Genomic DNA, 16985 nt, shown 5'->3' with positions numbered 1-16985 from the left:
TCCCAGTCAAACTGATGGCCCTTATTGTCTGTCTGTATTGAGACCAGTGAATAATGGTCGTGTCTTTTTACTGCCAGCTGGTGTTCGTGTATCCTGGTCGTCAGTTTCCTCCCTTTTTGTCCAATGTAACGTTTATTGCATTTGTTCCATGGTATTCCGTATGTCATGTTGGTCTTGTTCACTGTCAGTATGGGGCCTTTATTCTTTGATAACACTTGGCGGAGTGTTGTTGTAGGTTTGTGTGCAGTCGTGGTCTTAGGAGTCTGGTAGTCATTTCTGATATATTTTTGATGTAGAGTAGCGTTGCTAGTGTCTTCTGTTGTACCGTGTCCTCTGACTGTTGTTTGTTTCATAGGCATCTGCGGACAAAACTTCTTGAGTATCCATTGTGAGTGAAAACTTTGTGTCGGTGTTCCTCTTCCATTCTCCGGAGTTCTGGGGTGTTGCAGTGTGACATGGCTCGTTTAAAGAGTGTCTTGATGCAGCTCTGTTTGTGTATGGTGAGACAGTTGCTATTGAAGTTAAGGATTTGGTCCGTGTGTGTGGCCTTCCTGTATACTCGGGTCCGGAATTCCCTGTTAGTCAACCTCTCTATCATTACGTCTAAGAATGGGAGCTGTTTATTGTTTTCTTGCTCTATAGTGAAATTTATGTTTGCGAAGATGTTGTTGGCAAGTTGGTGGGTTTCTTCTACATTTGTGTGTTTGATTATTACAAATGTGTCGTCCACGTACCTTGCCCATAGTTTCGGTTGGATTATAGGAAGGACTTGTGTTCCAATCTCTGCATCACTGCTTCCGCAATGAGACCTGAGATGGGTGATCCCATCGGTGTGCTGTTGAACTGTTTGTATATCTGTCCGTTGAACATGAAGTGTGTTGTAAGGCATAAATCTAGCAGTTTCAGTAAGCTGTTCTTGCTGATGTTGTTGCCGGTGTTCAGAGTCGGCGCTCCTGGTCTGTCTAATAGTGTCACTTGTGTCTCTCTGACTAACGATATGTCAATGGACGTAATATCGAAGGCAATCATGATTTTGTCCCTGTCGATTTTTTGTGCCCTTGAGCTGTGTGAGAAGTTCTTGGGCCAAATAGATTGAGTGTGGGAATCTGCTAATCAGGTGTTTGAGTCTCTGTTGTAATTCTCTCACTAGCTTGTGTATAGGTGTGCCCGGTAAGGTGACTATTGGTCTGAGTGGGATTCTGGGTTTGTGTATCTTGGGGAGGCTGTAGAAGCGGCGGTTGTTTGAGCCATCTAGTTTCGTTATGATGTGGTCGGTGTTGGTGATCTCTCCTGCATGTTTAATTCTCTTTATCTTGTTCCCTCGCTGTGGTGTGGGGTCTGATGCCACCTGTTGGTATGTGGTTGTATCTGCGAGTACCAACCACATACCAACAGGTGTTACAGCATGTTACAGCACTAGTTACAGCCATTGACATACCGTTAGTCAGAGAGACACAAGTGACACTATTAGACAGACCAGGAGCGCCGACTCTGAACACCGGCAACAACATCAGCAAGAACAGCTTACTGAAACTGCTAGATTTATGCCTTACAACGCACTTCATGTTCAACGGACAGATATACAAACAGTTCAACAGCACACCGATGGGATCACCCATCTCAGGTCTCATTGCGGAAGCAGTGATGCAGAGATTGGAACACAAGTCCTTCCTATAATCCAACCGAAACTATGGGCAAGGTACGTGGACGACACATTTGTAATAATCAAACACACAAATGTAGAAGAAACCCACCAACTTGCCAACAACATCTTCGCAAACATAAATTTCATTATAGAGGAAGAAAACAATAAACAGCTCCCATTCTTAGACGTAATGATAGAGAGGCTGACTAACAGGGAATTCCGGACCCGAGTATACAGGAAGGCCACACACACGGACCAAATCCTTAACTTCAATAGCAACTGTCTCACCATACACAAACAGAGCTGCATCAAGACACTCTTTAAACGAGCCGTCTCACACTGCAACACCCCAGAACTCCGGAGAATGGAAGAGGAACACCGACACAAAGTTTTCACCCACAATGGATACTCAAGAAGTTTTGTCCGCAGATGCCTATGAAACAAACAACAGTCAGAGGACACGGTACAACAGAAGACACTAGCAACGCGACTCTACATCAAAAATATATCAGAAATGACTACCAGACTCTTAAGACCACATAAGACCATGACTGCACACAAACCTACAACAATACTCCGCCAAGTATTATCAAAGAATAAAGATCCCATACCGACAGTAAACAATTCCAACATGATGTACAGAATACCATCCAGCAAGTGCAATAAACATTACATTGGACAAACAGGGGGGCAACTGATCACCAGGATACACGAACAATAGCTGGCAGTGAAAAGACACGACCAATATTCACTTGTCTTGATACAGACCGACAATAACGGCCATCAGTTTGACTGGGACAAAGTGACTGTACTGGGTCAAGCAAACAACCAGACATGCAAAGCAACTTCTGGAAGCCTGGTTTTCAACACGGGACTCTATTAACAAACACATAGAAATAGACCCCGTATACAGACCACTGCTAAAACAACAGAACTGGAAGCGACAAGACCATCACACCAGAGGATCATATAAATCCGGAAGGAAGCAGAACACCAACGCTTCAATTAGAGGTTGCACTGATGAAGTTGCCTAGAAAGATAACAAAATGTCTGCACAGTACAGAACAACTGGCTCGGTAAGCTAACAAACAACTGCATCCACAACCCGAGCTACAGATTTTCGCTAAGACCTTATGCCATCTTGTTTCTTTTATATGAGGGAACAGTTTCTCCATATCCAATCCATCCAGCCCACTCATGATTTTGACAACCTCTATCAGTTCTCCTCTTAGCTTTCTGCTTATCAACTTCTTTAATCTATCTTCATAACTGAAGTTCCTCATCTCTGGAACCATTCTTTAAACCATTTCTGCACACTCTCCAATGTATTCACATCCTTCCTTTAAATGTGGCACCCACACTGTACACAGTTGGTCAGCATAGACATGACGGGCTGAAGGGTCTGTTTCTATGCTGTATAACTCTTTGACAATACTCCAGCTGAGGACTAACAAGTGTCTTCTATAAGTTCAACATTGCCTCTTTGCTCTTCTAGTCTATCCCCTACTAATAAAGCCAAGGATACTGTATGTTCTCTCTACCTGTTCTACCACTTTCAATGAACAGTGCACATATTCTCTTGGATCCCTCTGCTCCTGCACCTACCTTTGAATTGTACCCCCTATTTTATTGTTTTTCAATGTTCTTCCCACCAAACTGGTGCATGTCTCATTGAAACTCATCTGCCCACTCCTCCCTTTGGAGTTCTACACTTTTCAGCTCAGTTTACAAATCGTCCAAATTCTGTGCCATCTGCAGACTTTGTAATTGCCATAGACACTGAAGTTTCTATATACGCTGTCCCTTTACCTCCACGTAAACCATTCTAATTGCAGTTAAATGAACATCAGAGAAACACCATAAACTGTAAGTGTGATCTTGGTCAGTGAGTACTGCCTCTTACAGCTCACTGCAGCATCTGTAGGAAAAAGCAAAAGGCCTTGGTACAGCCTGGCAAGATCTCCTCACCTTCGAGCCTGAGTTGTAGAGTATATTCAAGGCTGAGAGAGGCAGATTCTTAATCAGTAAGGGGATCAAGGATTTTGGGGAAAAAGCAGGTTAGTGGAGTTGAGGATTATTGGATCAGCCACCAACTCATTGTGCCTGCTCCACTGTTCAATGAGCCAACTGATTTACTTCTGTTCCTATATCACGTGGTCTTATGTACTTACCGTCCCTGATTGGTTTGGGAGTCTGGAAGTGAGATAGTAATTGGCTTATGCTGGTAACAAGCAACTGTCAGGCTTGGTGTGCAGAGAGACGGATGCCAAAACTGAAAATGGTCCTGCCATTCTGGTAGCAACTAAGGTGATACGATTCTACCCAAGAATTTTCCAGCAGGAATTACTGGATATTGGACAAGTGTGGGAGTTGATTTTTTCTCCATTTTTCACCCAAGAAGACATACAAAGGTAGAAATTAGGAGCAGGAGTAAATTACTTGGCCCTTCGAGCCTGTTCCACCATTCATTTTCATAGCTGATCATCCAACTCAATAGCCTGTTCCCGCATTCCCCCATATCCTTTGATCCCTTTAGCCCCAACAGCTATAACCAACTACTTTAAATCAAGGTTAATTACCCTTGTTTAAAAATGCAACACATATCAAAAATCTTCAGCGTTGTTTTTGAGGTAACTGCTTGAGCTGTTATATAATCTGAATAGTATGTTGCAGAAATTTTTCCGTATGCTATTTTTACTCTCTATTACATTTCATGTTTTGTAGCTGCTTCCCAAATGAAATCAAGTAACTTGGCACAGATTTAAAATTGAAGAAAGTGTCTTCCCCCTCTCCATTAGCTAGTTCTCTGCTAAGTGGTATATTTACCATCTGAAAACCTATTTTTCAGCATCTTTAACTTTACTCCCTGCCTGCCCCATAAACTTACAAATAAATCAGGAGATGTACAGAAGGGTCACTGCCTTCACAAACATCACATGGGGGAGTGTAAAATTCAGTATGCCTTTCTCAGTTTTTTTAAAGTTCTTCATCGGGAACAATCATGTGTCTGGCTAATTTCACTTGTAGCATAATAAAAACAAAACAAATACTCTGTTGAATTTACAAAAAAAATCTACTTTTTAATCAACTAAGCTTGAAGAAGAGTAATTGAGCAAATGATTTTTCATGCATGCTCCACGGCTGCCATCCTCCTCAACACTATGTCCTCGCAGTGACAAGCCACCAGCATCATCACATTATCATACCTGCTTTGATCCAACTCACAATCACTTTAGCCCTTCAACACTTTACTTTGGAACTTAGGGACACCTATGGCTTGCATGATTTTGTTTGGTCACTTTGCATGAAGGGATATAAGCATCTTCACAGCATGCATTGAAGAGAATAGCTCTTAGTTTGTTTTCTTAATACTGACTATCACTAACCCTATCACAAAGACCCAACTGCTAAACTCTGAATACTCCACATTGCTTTCCTAATGCACTGAGTCAAAATCCTGGAATTTTCTCCCTTATTGCATGTGGATTTACCTACAATACATGGACTGCAGAGGGTCAAGAAGATAGTTCACCACCACCAACTCAAGGCAACTAGGGACAGCAATAAATGATGACCCAGCCAGCAACACCCATGTCCCACAAGTGGAAAATAAAACTCACTGACTTCAGCATAGATTTATGTGCTGTCAGCCTTTGTGCTGCTCACATTGCTCTCTTAGTATAGTCTTTAGTGCTCTGTTATGGGCTGCCATCCTTTGAGGTTTGCATTTCTTTTTAGCACGAGGGAGAGGCAAGCAGCTCATCATAATGGGGAGCTCTGAACATTCAAGGAGGGAAGCTGGACATGTCACTATGCAGTATCATGCAACATCAGTGTCACACCTGCAGCACGTGCCTTCTACTTATACAGCAAATACACCGTCTATGCTTCAAGCAGATGGCTCTGTCTGGAAGTCAAAGGGCATCAGCCCTTAGTGTGGTGACGGGGACTTCAGTCCGCCAGGGAACACCCTCAAAGACAGTCAGGGGTATCACCACAATCAAAGGGATTTTCCTATTTCAGTCCAAGGGGTTTGCCACCATCAATTATGTTTTTAGTCTGAAGTTTAGGCCATGGTCAGTCCTGCAGGTCAAGTGCAACCAATTCTGGGATACAGGTAGGTTAGTTGGGGAGCTGTGGAAAAATCAGTCCGGTAGCTCGACCATGGTCAATCAGGGCGTAGTGTCAAGTTATTCCAGGCAATGGGTCACGGTCATTTCTGGGTTTGGTCTGTAATGGTCAGGGTGCTTTATGAGTGGCAGTCCATGGTGTCCTGGAGAAAGTAGACAACTCAGGTTTGGGGATGAACTCAATTGTACTGGATCACTGAGGGAACAATGAGAGTGACAGGGGGCAACAGGAGACAATAATCAATACAAAGGAGCTCTGGAAGGGCCATTCACACAGTAACACTGAACTGTATATGAGAAGTGTGTAGTGCCAATCAAGGCTTGGGAATTTCCAAGGTTATGGGCTCTGAGGGTACCTGGAGACATTAATAGTTATACAAAAGGGTTCAACAGAAACAGGGGGAAACTTCAGTAAGGTGTTCGACAAGGTTCCTCATAGTAGACTGGTGAGCAAAGTTAGATCACATGGAATACAGGGAGAACTAGTCATTTGGATGCAGAACTGGCTCGAAGGTGGAAGACAGAGGGTGGTGGTGGAGGGTTGGTTTTCAGACTGGAGGCCTGGGCCAGTGGTGTGCCACAAGGATCGATGCTAGCTCCACTGATTTTCGTCATTTATACAAATAATTTGGATGTGAACATAGGAGGTATGGTTAGTAAGTTTGCAGAAGACACCAAAATTGAAATGTAGTGGACAGCGAAGAAGGTTACCTCAGAGTACAACGGGATCTTGATCAGACAGGCCAATGGGCTGAGGAGTGACAGATGGAGTTTAATTTAGATAAATGTGAGGTGCTGCATTTTGGAAAGGCAAATCAAGGCAGCATTTATATACTTAATGATAAGGACCTGGGGAGTGTTGCTGAACAAAGAGACCTTGGAGCGCAGGTTCACAGTTCCTTGAAAGTGGAGTTGCTGGTAGATTGGACAGTGAAGAAGTTGTTTGGTATGCTTGCCTTTATTGGTCAATGCATTGAGTATAGGAGTTGGGAGGTCTGTTGCGCTGTACAGGACATTAGTTTGGCCACTATTGGAATACTGCATACATTTCCGGTCTCCCTCCTATACGAAGGATGTTGTGAAACTTGAAAGGATTCAGAAAAGATTTACAAGGATGTTTCTAGGGTTGGAGGGTTTGAGCTATAGGGAGAGGCTGAAAAGACTGGGGCTATTTTCCATGGAGCATCGGAGGCTGAAGGGTAACATTATAGAAGTCTATAAAATCATGAGAGACATGGATGGGGTAAATAGGCAGGGTCTTTTCCCAAGGGTGGGGGAGTCCAAAACTAGAGGGCATAAGTTTAAGGAGAGATCGGAAAGATTTAAAAGGGACCTAAGGGGCAACATGTTCATGCAGAGGGTGGTGCGTGTATGGAATGAGCTGTCAGAGGAAATGGTGTGGGCTGGTACAATTACAACATTTAAAAGGTATCTGGATGGGTATATCAATAGGAACAGTATTGAGGGATATGGGCCAAATGCTGGCAAATGGGACTAGATTTATTTAGGATCGGCATGGACGAGTTAGACCGAAGGCTGTGCTTCCATGCTGTAATTCTCTATGACACTGTCTACGACTCTATGAAAGGTCATTGTGGCCACAGGAACAACAATTCAAAAGGGAGCCTGAAGAGAGGGGGGGGAATGTTCATGCATCACAAATGGAGCAGGCAACTTATTTACACTGAATCAAAGTTGGAACTTTCCCATATCAGATAGAAAGTCAACTGTACAATAACTACACAAAATGACTGACACCACATGCAAAATGGGTGGACTAAGTTACTGCTTATTTTCTTCAGGAGCAGAGGAAAACTTCTAGAATGTGAGGCTCCACAAGGAACAATTGCAGTAATTATCATTCCATTGACTCAATGATGCCTACCCTCCAGCTTTAATTTTCACTTCAGTGATATGTCATTCACTGTTCAAGAACACACATTAGGAATTGTGGCCTCAAGCAATCATGGCTGTTTATTTGGGTGTATTAATTGCCTCCTTATCGTGTCAGCTAAGTAAAAAAAAGTAATCAGACAAAAGGTCTGTTAGCATAGCTTATCTTCCAGTCCTCCAGAAGAGGATGGCCCTCTTATTACCATAAAATGTAGAACAGTTAGGCCATTTTGCCAATTAAGACTGTTCTGCCATTCATTGAGATCATGAGCTGATAATCCTCAATTTCGCTTTCCTACTTTTTCCTCATGATTTTGCTACTGATTAAAAATCCGTTTGTCTGAGCCTTGAACATACTTAATGGCAGGCAAACAAAAGCTTGGTTTCGTAAAGTATGTTTTGTGAAGCAAAGATAGGAGCAAAAACAGAGCAAAACAAGGTGAGAATTACAGGGCTTAGGGCATTTATTTATATAGCAGCTTTAATTTGATAAAATATCAATCATGGAGCAATTAAAATTGGGAATGCACAAGACCCAGGAGGTTTGTAGTGTGGAAGGAGATTACAGAGTTAAAGAGGGGCAAGGCCATGGAGAGATTTGAAAACAAGAATGGAAATGTTAAAATCAAAGGATTGCTGGACTTGAAACAAATGTAAGTCAGTGGATGCAGGATTAATCAGTGAATGGGACTTGGTCTAAGTTAGAATATGGTTTTACAAATTTGAATGAATGTTAAGAAGTTGGGTATTCATGAATTGGAAGGCAGGAAGTTAGACTTCCTTGGTAAAAATGATCATGAGGAAAAAGTGCTGTGGTCCCTTTAAGAGCTTTTGCTTTGTCTGTGCTTGGAAGTTTATAAATGCAGGTGCACAGAGTGTGCCTGAATGGAGACATTTTGTCTAGAACAGCCAAGCAGCATTTTTTACAACACAACAAGTTTGCGTTTGGCCAATTAATTTATACCAAGCACCTGGACACAGAAAGCCAATTGAATTCAAATCTGATGGTGTTGACAACCTGAAAACAATCATTTTATAAGAATTTGGATATGTTGTTATGGGTATATCAGACGAGGGTATTTGGAAAATCGTGGAGAGCCATCCACCACCTGTCAGAGTTAGCACCATTCAGCTTTCAGAGAAAGCCCATCTAATTAATCAATACACGATGGTATTTTAGCTCAAAGTCCTCATTGAAGAAATTATAGAAATAAAACATCCCTGACAGCAGAATTAACAGAAGAAAGGCATTTGTGAAGACAGCAGAGAAGACAGAATATTCCAGGAGACAGTCTGTGTGAACTTAGAGAGATTAAGTTATAATTCATTGTTATCTTGTTAATTAGGTCTATTAAGTGGGACATGTGTTTATTTGGACAGTATTCCAGTAGAATTTAGACCAGTTAGGAAGTAGTTAGTAGTCTAACAGGGAATTGTCAGTTTGTAGGTAATTCTGTTAATTTGTTCATTGCTGGATTAAATAAATAAATTGTTTCTTGTTACTTATGTGGAAATCAGGGATTTTCTTTCTTTTAACAGATTATGAGGGGAAAGGTGATCTTATCTGGGTATTTTGGGGGTAATTATTAGAGGGGAACCCCTACTCCCCTCATAACAGATTGGGGCTTGTGTTTTGGTTTAACTATCAGAGGGGTTTGGCTATTCCCCCTCTGTGAATGAATTAATAAGCTTTTGGTGCCTGGAAGGTGGGAGGCTTGCCAGGACATTAGGATAAGGTAGAGTGAACAACCACACAGAATAAGGTTTCCACAGCAGGTGAGCTGAGGTCGGGCTGAGATAGGAAAAAGATGGAAATAGGTAGTCTTAGTAATGGAGTAGATATATAGGTTGAAAGTTCATCTCGGGGTCAAACAGAATGCAAACTTTTTCAAGTGTCTATTTCAGCCCAGAAAGTGACCACCACTTGTTAAACCACCACTAGTCATCTATCCATCTATCCATCTATCCATCTGTCTCTGTCTCTGTCTCTCTGTCTCTCTCTCTCTCTCTCTGTAATGAGAGAGCAGCCCTATGTTCTGGTAGGATTATGGTGGCTTTACCTTACCTTTGTAGAAGTTCTTCATCTCATGATCAGCAGAAGACTGCAATTCATGTACCTTTTTACCTAGCAGATGTCACTCATAATTCTTAATTTGGTTGAGCCTTGTTCACTGATACGATATTGTTATTTATGTGAGCAACATATTATGTTTCTTTTCATTGTTAGCTTTGTTGTGTAAAAGAGTGAGTACATGAAGGGACTTGGTTAGATCAGTTGGCTGGATAGCTGGTTCCTGATGCAGAGTGATACCAACAATGTGGATCCAATTCTGCTGAGGTTACCATGGACGACTCTCCTTCTCATCCCCTGTCTTCACCTGAGGCATGGTGACCCACAGGTTAAACCATCATCAGTTGTCTCTCTATCATGAGAGAGCAGCTCTCTGGCCTGGTAAGACAATAGCAACTTCAGTCCTTGAAAAGGCGTATTTGACATCATATGGTAAGCTCCCAACCATCAGCATGTAAAGGACTGCTCCTGGGAAGCACTAACCAGGTATAAGTTCAATACCGGTTCCAAGTTGCATTATTCAGTACTAGGCTCCATACAGCTAAACGTTTATGTATAGATATATATAGCCTGGGGTCTCATAAAGCTTTCATGTGACTCATATGTGATGTAGCTAACTACAAAGCACTATGTAAAGATCTAGTATGTTCAACAAGACCAAGTCTCACTTCTGCCAAGAATTTGTATGGTTATTCTTTCGCCATGTAATCAGTAACCAACCAATACCAATAAGGTTTGGTGCCACTGAATTTAGCCAAAAGCATTTTAGGTGATACCTATGGACAAGAACACAACATATACCACAGTGAAAGCAGTTTCGATGTCAGCTACTTCGTCTCAGTCTGAAGAAATCTCAGCTTTACAAAAGCCACAGTCATCAAAGGATAAGAAGGATTTTTAAAAAAAAAAAGTTTTTCTCCATTTTGGAAAAAAATTTAAAAATATAAAATTTCTCCTTTTTTAAAGCACCCTGAAAAGCCTAAATTATTTTTTTTTTCAGCAGAAATAGGAGGATAATTTAAACTTGAACAGTTTTTCAGCTTTAAATAACAAAAATTAAAGAAAATTTTAGAAAAGAAAGTAAGATGTAAATTTTAAAAACCTTCATTAAACCACGAAGCTTGGTAATGATAGGGCTTTATTTACAATGTGTCTTCATTATGCAGCAGCTTAAATCGAAGTAAAATTGTCAAAAATAAATATTTAAAATTTTGTTGTAGAAGGCATCATTTAATACTAAGTGATACAACACTTTAAAACACTGAACAGCAAAATCAGCTACTTCTATAAACAACTTCAAACATTTCTTCAACAGCTTTCAAGTAAATTATTTAATTAATTAATAGCAGTTAAATACAATGACAATGGAGAAAGATGTTGCAAGTCCAAGTAGATTTTAGATTAACTTACTTTAGAAATAAAACTGGACTATATAGAGTCATAGAGATGTACAGCATGGAAACTGACCCTTCGCTCCAGCTTGTCCATGCCAACCAGCTATTCTAGATAAATCTAGTCCCATTTGTCAGCATCTGACCCATATCCCTCTTAAACGCTTCCTATTCATATAACCATCCAGATGCCTTTTAAATGTTGTAATTGTACCAGCCTCCACCACGTCCTCTGGCAGCTCATTCCATACATGCACCACCCTCTGTGTGAAAAAGTTGCCCCTTAGGTCTCTTTTAAATCTTTCCGAACTCACATCAAACCTATGCCCTCTAGTTTTGGACTCCCCCACCCCAGGATAAAAACCTTGTCTATTTACCTTATCCATGCCCCTCATGATTTTATAGACCTCTATAAGGTCATCCTTCAGCCTTTGACTCTCCAGGGAAAATAGCCTCAGCCTATTCAGCCTCTCCCTATAGCTCAAACCCTCCAACCTCAGCAACATCCTTGTAAATCTTTTCTGAACCCTTTCAAGTTTCACAACATCATTCCTATAGCAGGGTGACCAGAATTGCACACAGTATTCCAAAAGTGGTCTAACCAATGTCCTGTACAGCCACTACGTGACTACCAACTCCTATACTCAATGCATTGACCAATAAAGGCAAGCATACCAAACAACTTCTTCACTATCCTACCTACCTGCCACTCCACATTCAAGGAACTATGAACCTGTAGTCCAAGGTTTCTTTGTTCAGCAACACTCCCCAGGACCTTATCATTAAGTATATAAGTCCTGCCCTGATTTGCCTTTCCAAAGTGCAGCACCTCACATTTATCTAAATTAAAGTCCATCTGCCACTCCTCGACGCATTGGCCCATCTGATCAAGATCCTGCTGTACTCTGAGGTAACCTTCTTCGCTCTAAGGTTCTTGAGTAGACCTGTAGCTCGGGTTGTGGACACTGTGGTTGGTTGGCTCGCCAATCTGGTTCATTAGTTCGCAGACGTTTCATTACCCTGCTGGATAACATCATCAGTGCACCCTCCGATGAAGCACTGTTGTGTTTTCCCACTTGGCATTTAAACTCTGGGGTCCATTGGATTTGATTACCTCATTTCTGGTTTTCCTTCGCAGTGGTATTGCTACCCATGACATGTCTGCGAACTAACGAAACAGTTCAGCGAGCGAACCAACCACAGCAACCTTCTTCGCTGTCCACTACATCTCCAATTTTGGTGTCATGAATTCATGAAATATAATTATTTTAGTACTCTATAAGAAATGCAGAAAAGAACAAGTGAATACATTTCTTTACTCTGCAGAGCATTTTAAGAGATGGACTCCTTACTTAACATTGTAAGAGATTTTAACAAATATTTTACATTATGAGCCTATCACACAATTGAGAGAGAGCAAGATGTAATAGAAGAATACGGCTTCAAAAAGAACCCATTGACAACTTTGTTAATGATCTTTGTACATTATCACAATATTATGATTATAGTCATTTACAACCAGAACTGTTATCAGAATTTGTGATAAATTTCCTTCAGATATGTTACAACCAAAAGAGAATCTCACACCAGAAATAGTGATGGTGGTAGAAACTGGACCCCACAGCTGCCCTCTCATTACAGAGACAGAGATGACTGGTGGTGGTTTAACCCAAGGGTCACCAGACCTCAAGCAAGGGTAGAGGGTGAGAAGGAGAGTCTTCCATGGTATCTTCGGCCCGTGAGGGAATTGAACCCACGTAATTGGCATCACCTTGTATTACAAACCATCGAGCCAATTGAGCTAAATCCGATAGCTGCACATGAGATAGATGGGAACATGACATCGAACTTGACACAGAGGAGCACGCACCATATTGTCTGAGATCACAATGAAAGTACAACTTTCTGAAAGACTACTGTGTGGTGCAGGCAGAACACCACTCAAAGTTAATGAATGCTGAGAGCAGTCTTAAAATACAGAGACCAATATTATGTGGAATAGACGTACATCATCAAAAACTGACACTTCTCAGTGCTGTGCAGAGACTAGGAATACAGCGACAAGTAACTCACCTCCTGACTCCCCAAAGCTTGTCCATGATCTCTAAGGCATAGATCAGGAGTGTGATGGAATACTTCCCTCTTGCCTGGATGGATGCAGCTCCAACAACACTCAAGAAGCTTCACACCATCGAGGACAAAACAGCCTGCTCGATTGGCACTACATCCACAAACATGCACTCCCTCCACAACTGACACTTAGTAGCAGCAGTGTGTACCGTCTATAAGATGCACTGCAGAAATTCATCAAAGTTTCTCAGACACACCTCCCGAACACACTATCCCTTCCATCTAGAAGGACAAGGGCAGCAGATACATGAGAACACCACCATCTTCAAGCTCCCCTTCAAGCCCCTCGCCATCCTTACTTTGAAATATATCATTGTTCCGTCACTGCCACTGAGTCAACATTCTAGAATTCCCTCCCTAATGGTATTTTGAGTCAACTAACAGCAAGTGGACTGTAGCGGTTCAAGAAGGCAGCTCAGCACTACCTTCCCCAGGGCAACTAGGATCAGGCAATAAATGCTGCCTAGTCAGTGACAACCACATTCTACAAATGATTTTTTTTTTAAATTGAAGACTGAAATTACAAAATTAAGAGAGATAATCAAAATGTGCACAGAGGGAGGAGATAGGCAAATGGAGCAAAGGAAAAGTGTGAGTACATGGAGAGCAACAAGAAGGCAAGGAGAGAACAGAAGAGCTTTAATGCAGTTATGAATACAGCTCAGGGATGGAGAGAGATGAAGGGAAAGCAAACCACAAGTACACACAAATGTATATCGCAGCCATGCATGTTGTCAGAGATTGTTTTCGAACACTAAAAACCATGGTTACCATATCATGAGGGAGCATCAAAGAGACTCTGCTCAGGAAATACAAAGCTAAAATTATTTTAATTAAGATTTTGTTTCAATAAATTTAAGAATGTCTACTTCTACTTAAGGCAATTCGTGAAATTTATGCAAATGGTTTGTTCGGGCTTTCACACTTTGAAAGGTTGAATGTCTTGGATGTCTTAGGACCTTTTCAGTGTTAGTTGACAACACTAAAAGCCTACAGATTTGAGAGTGCTCAAAGTGGGCACATGGCAGGCAGATCCTCCTGCCTTCACAAACCTATTTCGCTTAGCTATCAATGATTAATTTCAAGACAAATATGCAGGATAACAATACGTTAATTGCAGAACTACATTTTTCATGTAGCTTCCTTTTGGAGAATTATGTGGTCAGTTATTAGGAAATAATGTGTAATAACTACCCAAGTCATTCTCTGTGAATATTGATATTGTGCAAAACAATTTTCTGATTAATATTTCCCTGTTTTTTTTCAACAGCCCAATAAAATAGCAAATGGTAATAGTGTCAATCTTAGACTTATATATTTTAATATGATTAGTTTTGAATTTTTTGAATTCTAACTAGTTGTATGTGGGTTTCATCTGTGCCTATGGAAAGATTTAATGATTAAAGTGTAGGTATTTCTGTAGCCATGGTGATTTCTTTTTTAAAAAAAAAGTCTGAAAGAGATAGTTCTTAGAGACTGATGGAAATGTGTTTGCATTGGGAGCTTTTTTTAATGAGTGAACAAAGTAAACAATTGTGTGTTAGGTTTTCAGTTTCGGTCCAAAAATGATCTTTTTTTTCTTTTGCATCAAGGAAACCAATAACTTGAAAAAAGCTGTTTGGTTTCAATTTGGCAGTTTACAAGAGGTCTTGGCTACAGCTGGAGTGGAAAACAGTTACTTCTAATAAAGGGAAATAATTGAGATAATAATATTATAAGGAGTTAAAATTAAAGACCAAAGTGTTTAATTAAAACTCTGAAGGAATTATTAGAATTGAGAAAGATTAAGCTCAGTTGAATGAAGATTCAAGGAAGAAGATGGCAGTGAACCTGCAGATGATAGTGTTCTTAAACATCTGTTGCCCTTTTCTTTCTAAAAGGGATAGAGGTTGAGAGTTTGGAAGGTGCTGTTAAAGGAACTTTGGCGAGCTACTGCTGTGTGTGTATTGTATACCTTCCTGCCACTGTGCATTTGTGTTGAAGTCAGCGAATGGTAACAATCATGCATGGGATGCCAATCAAACAGTCTACTTTGTCCTAGACGGTATCAAGTTTCTTGAGTGTTGTTGGAGATGCACACATCCAAGCATGGGAATGTATTGTATCACACTCTGGTATGACTCCAACCAGCGGAAAGTTTGTCCCCTGATACCTATTAATTCCAGTTTTGCTAAGGCTTCTTGATGCCATATTTGGTTGAATGCAGCCTTTATGTCAATGGCTGTCACTCTCAACTCACCTCTAGAATTCAGCTCTTTTGTCTATGTTTGAACCAAGGCTGTAATGAGGTCAGGAGCTGAATGGCCCTGGCTGAACTGAGACTGGGTGTCACTGAGCAGGTTATTGCTGACCAGGTGCTGCTTCATAGCACTGTTGATGACACCTTTCATAACTTTACTGATGATCAAGAACAGACTGATGGGGCAGTAATTGGCTGGGTTGGATTTGGTGTTGCTTTTTATGTACAGGACATACCTGGGCAGTTTTCTACATTATTGAATAGATACCAGTGTTGTAACTGTGCGGAACAGCTTGGCTAAGGGAGCGGAAAGATCTGGAGCACATGTTTTCAGGATGATTGCTAGAATGTTCTCAAGGCCAGTAGCCTTTGCAGTATCCAGTGTCTCCAACCATTTCTTGATATCATGTGGAGTGAATCTAATTGGCACTGGAAGAGGCCAAGTTGGATCATCCAGTTGGCACTTCTGGCTGAAGATTGTTGCGAATGTTTCAGTCTTATCATTTGCACTGATGTGCTGGACTTTTCAATCATTGAGGATGGGAATATTTGTGAAGTTTCCTCCTCCAGTGAGTTGTTTAATTATCCATCATCATTCACAACTGGATGTGGTAGGCCTGCAAAGTTCAGATCTGATATGTTGGTTGTGGGATTGCTTAGCTCTGTCTATCACTTACTGTTTATGCTGTTTGGTATGCAAGTAGTCCTGTATGGTAGCTTCACTGGGTTGACACCTCATTTTCAGGTATGCTTGGTGTTGCTCCTGGCATGTCCTCCTGCACTCTGAGCCAGGGTTTATTCCCTGGTTTCATGGTATTGGTTGAGTGGTGGATATACCGAACCACGAGGTTGCAGATTGTGCTGGAATACAGTTCTGCTGCTGTTAATGGCCCAGCACCTCATGGAGTCTTGAGTTGCTACATCTGTTCGAAGTCCGTCCCATTTAGCACAGTGATCATGCCACATAATACGATGGAGGTTATTCTCAATGTGAAGGTGGGACTTCATCTCCACAAGGACTTTGCGGGGTTGTCGCTCTTACTGATAATGTCATGGACAGATGTATCTGCAGCTATATTTTTCCTCGTTGGTTCCTTCACCACCTCCTGCATACCCAGCCAGACCCATGCCCTTTAGGATCCGATCAGTAGTTCTGCTACCTAGACACTCTTGGTGGTGGATATTGAAATCCTCACCCAGAATGCATTCTTTGCCCTTGTCATTCTCAGTGGTTCCTTCAAGGTATCTCATAGAGACTTATAAAATTCTAATAGGACTGGACAGGGTAAATATAGGGAGGAAGTTCCCCATGGTAGGTGTGTACAGAACCAGGGGTCACAGTATGAGGATTTGGGGTAGATGATTTAGGATGGAGATGAGGAGACATTTCTTCCCCCAAAGAGTGGTGAGCCTTCATTACCACAGGAAGTAGTTGATACCAAAACATGAAATGTATTCAAGGGGCAAATAGATATAGCAGTTGGGA

This window comes from Rhincodon typus, chromosome 1 (genome assembly GCF_021869965.1).
Source record: "Rhincodon typus isolate 14 chromosome 1, sRhiTyp1.1, whole genome shotgun sequence".
In the NCBI taxonomy this organism is placed as follows: domain Eukaryota; kingdom Metazoa; phylum Chordata; class Chondrichthyes; order Orectolobiformes; family Rhincodontidae; genus Rhincodon; species Rhincodon typus.
This window is presented reverse-complemented; position numbering follows the sequence as displayed.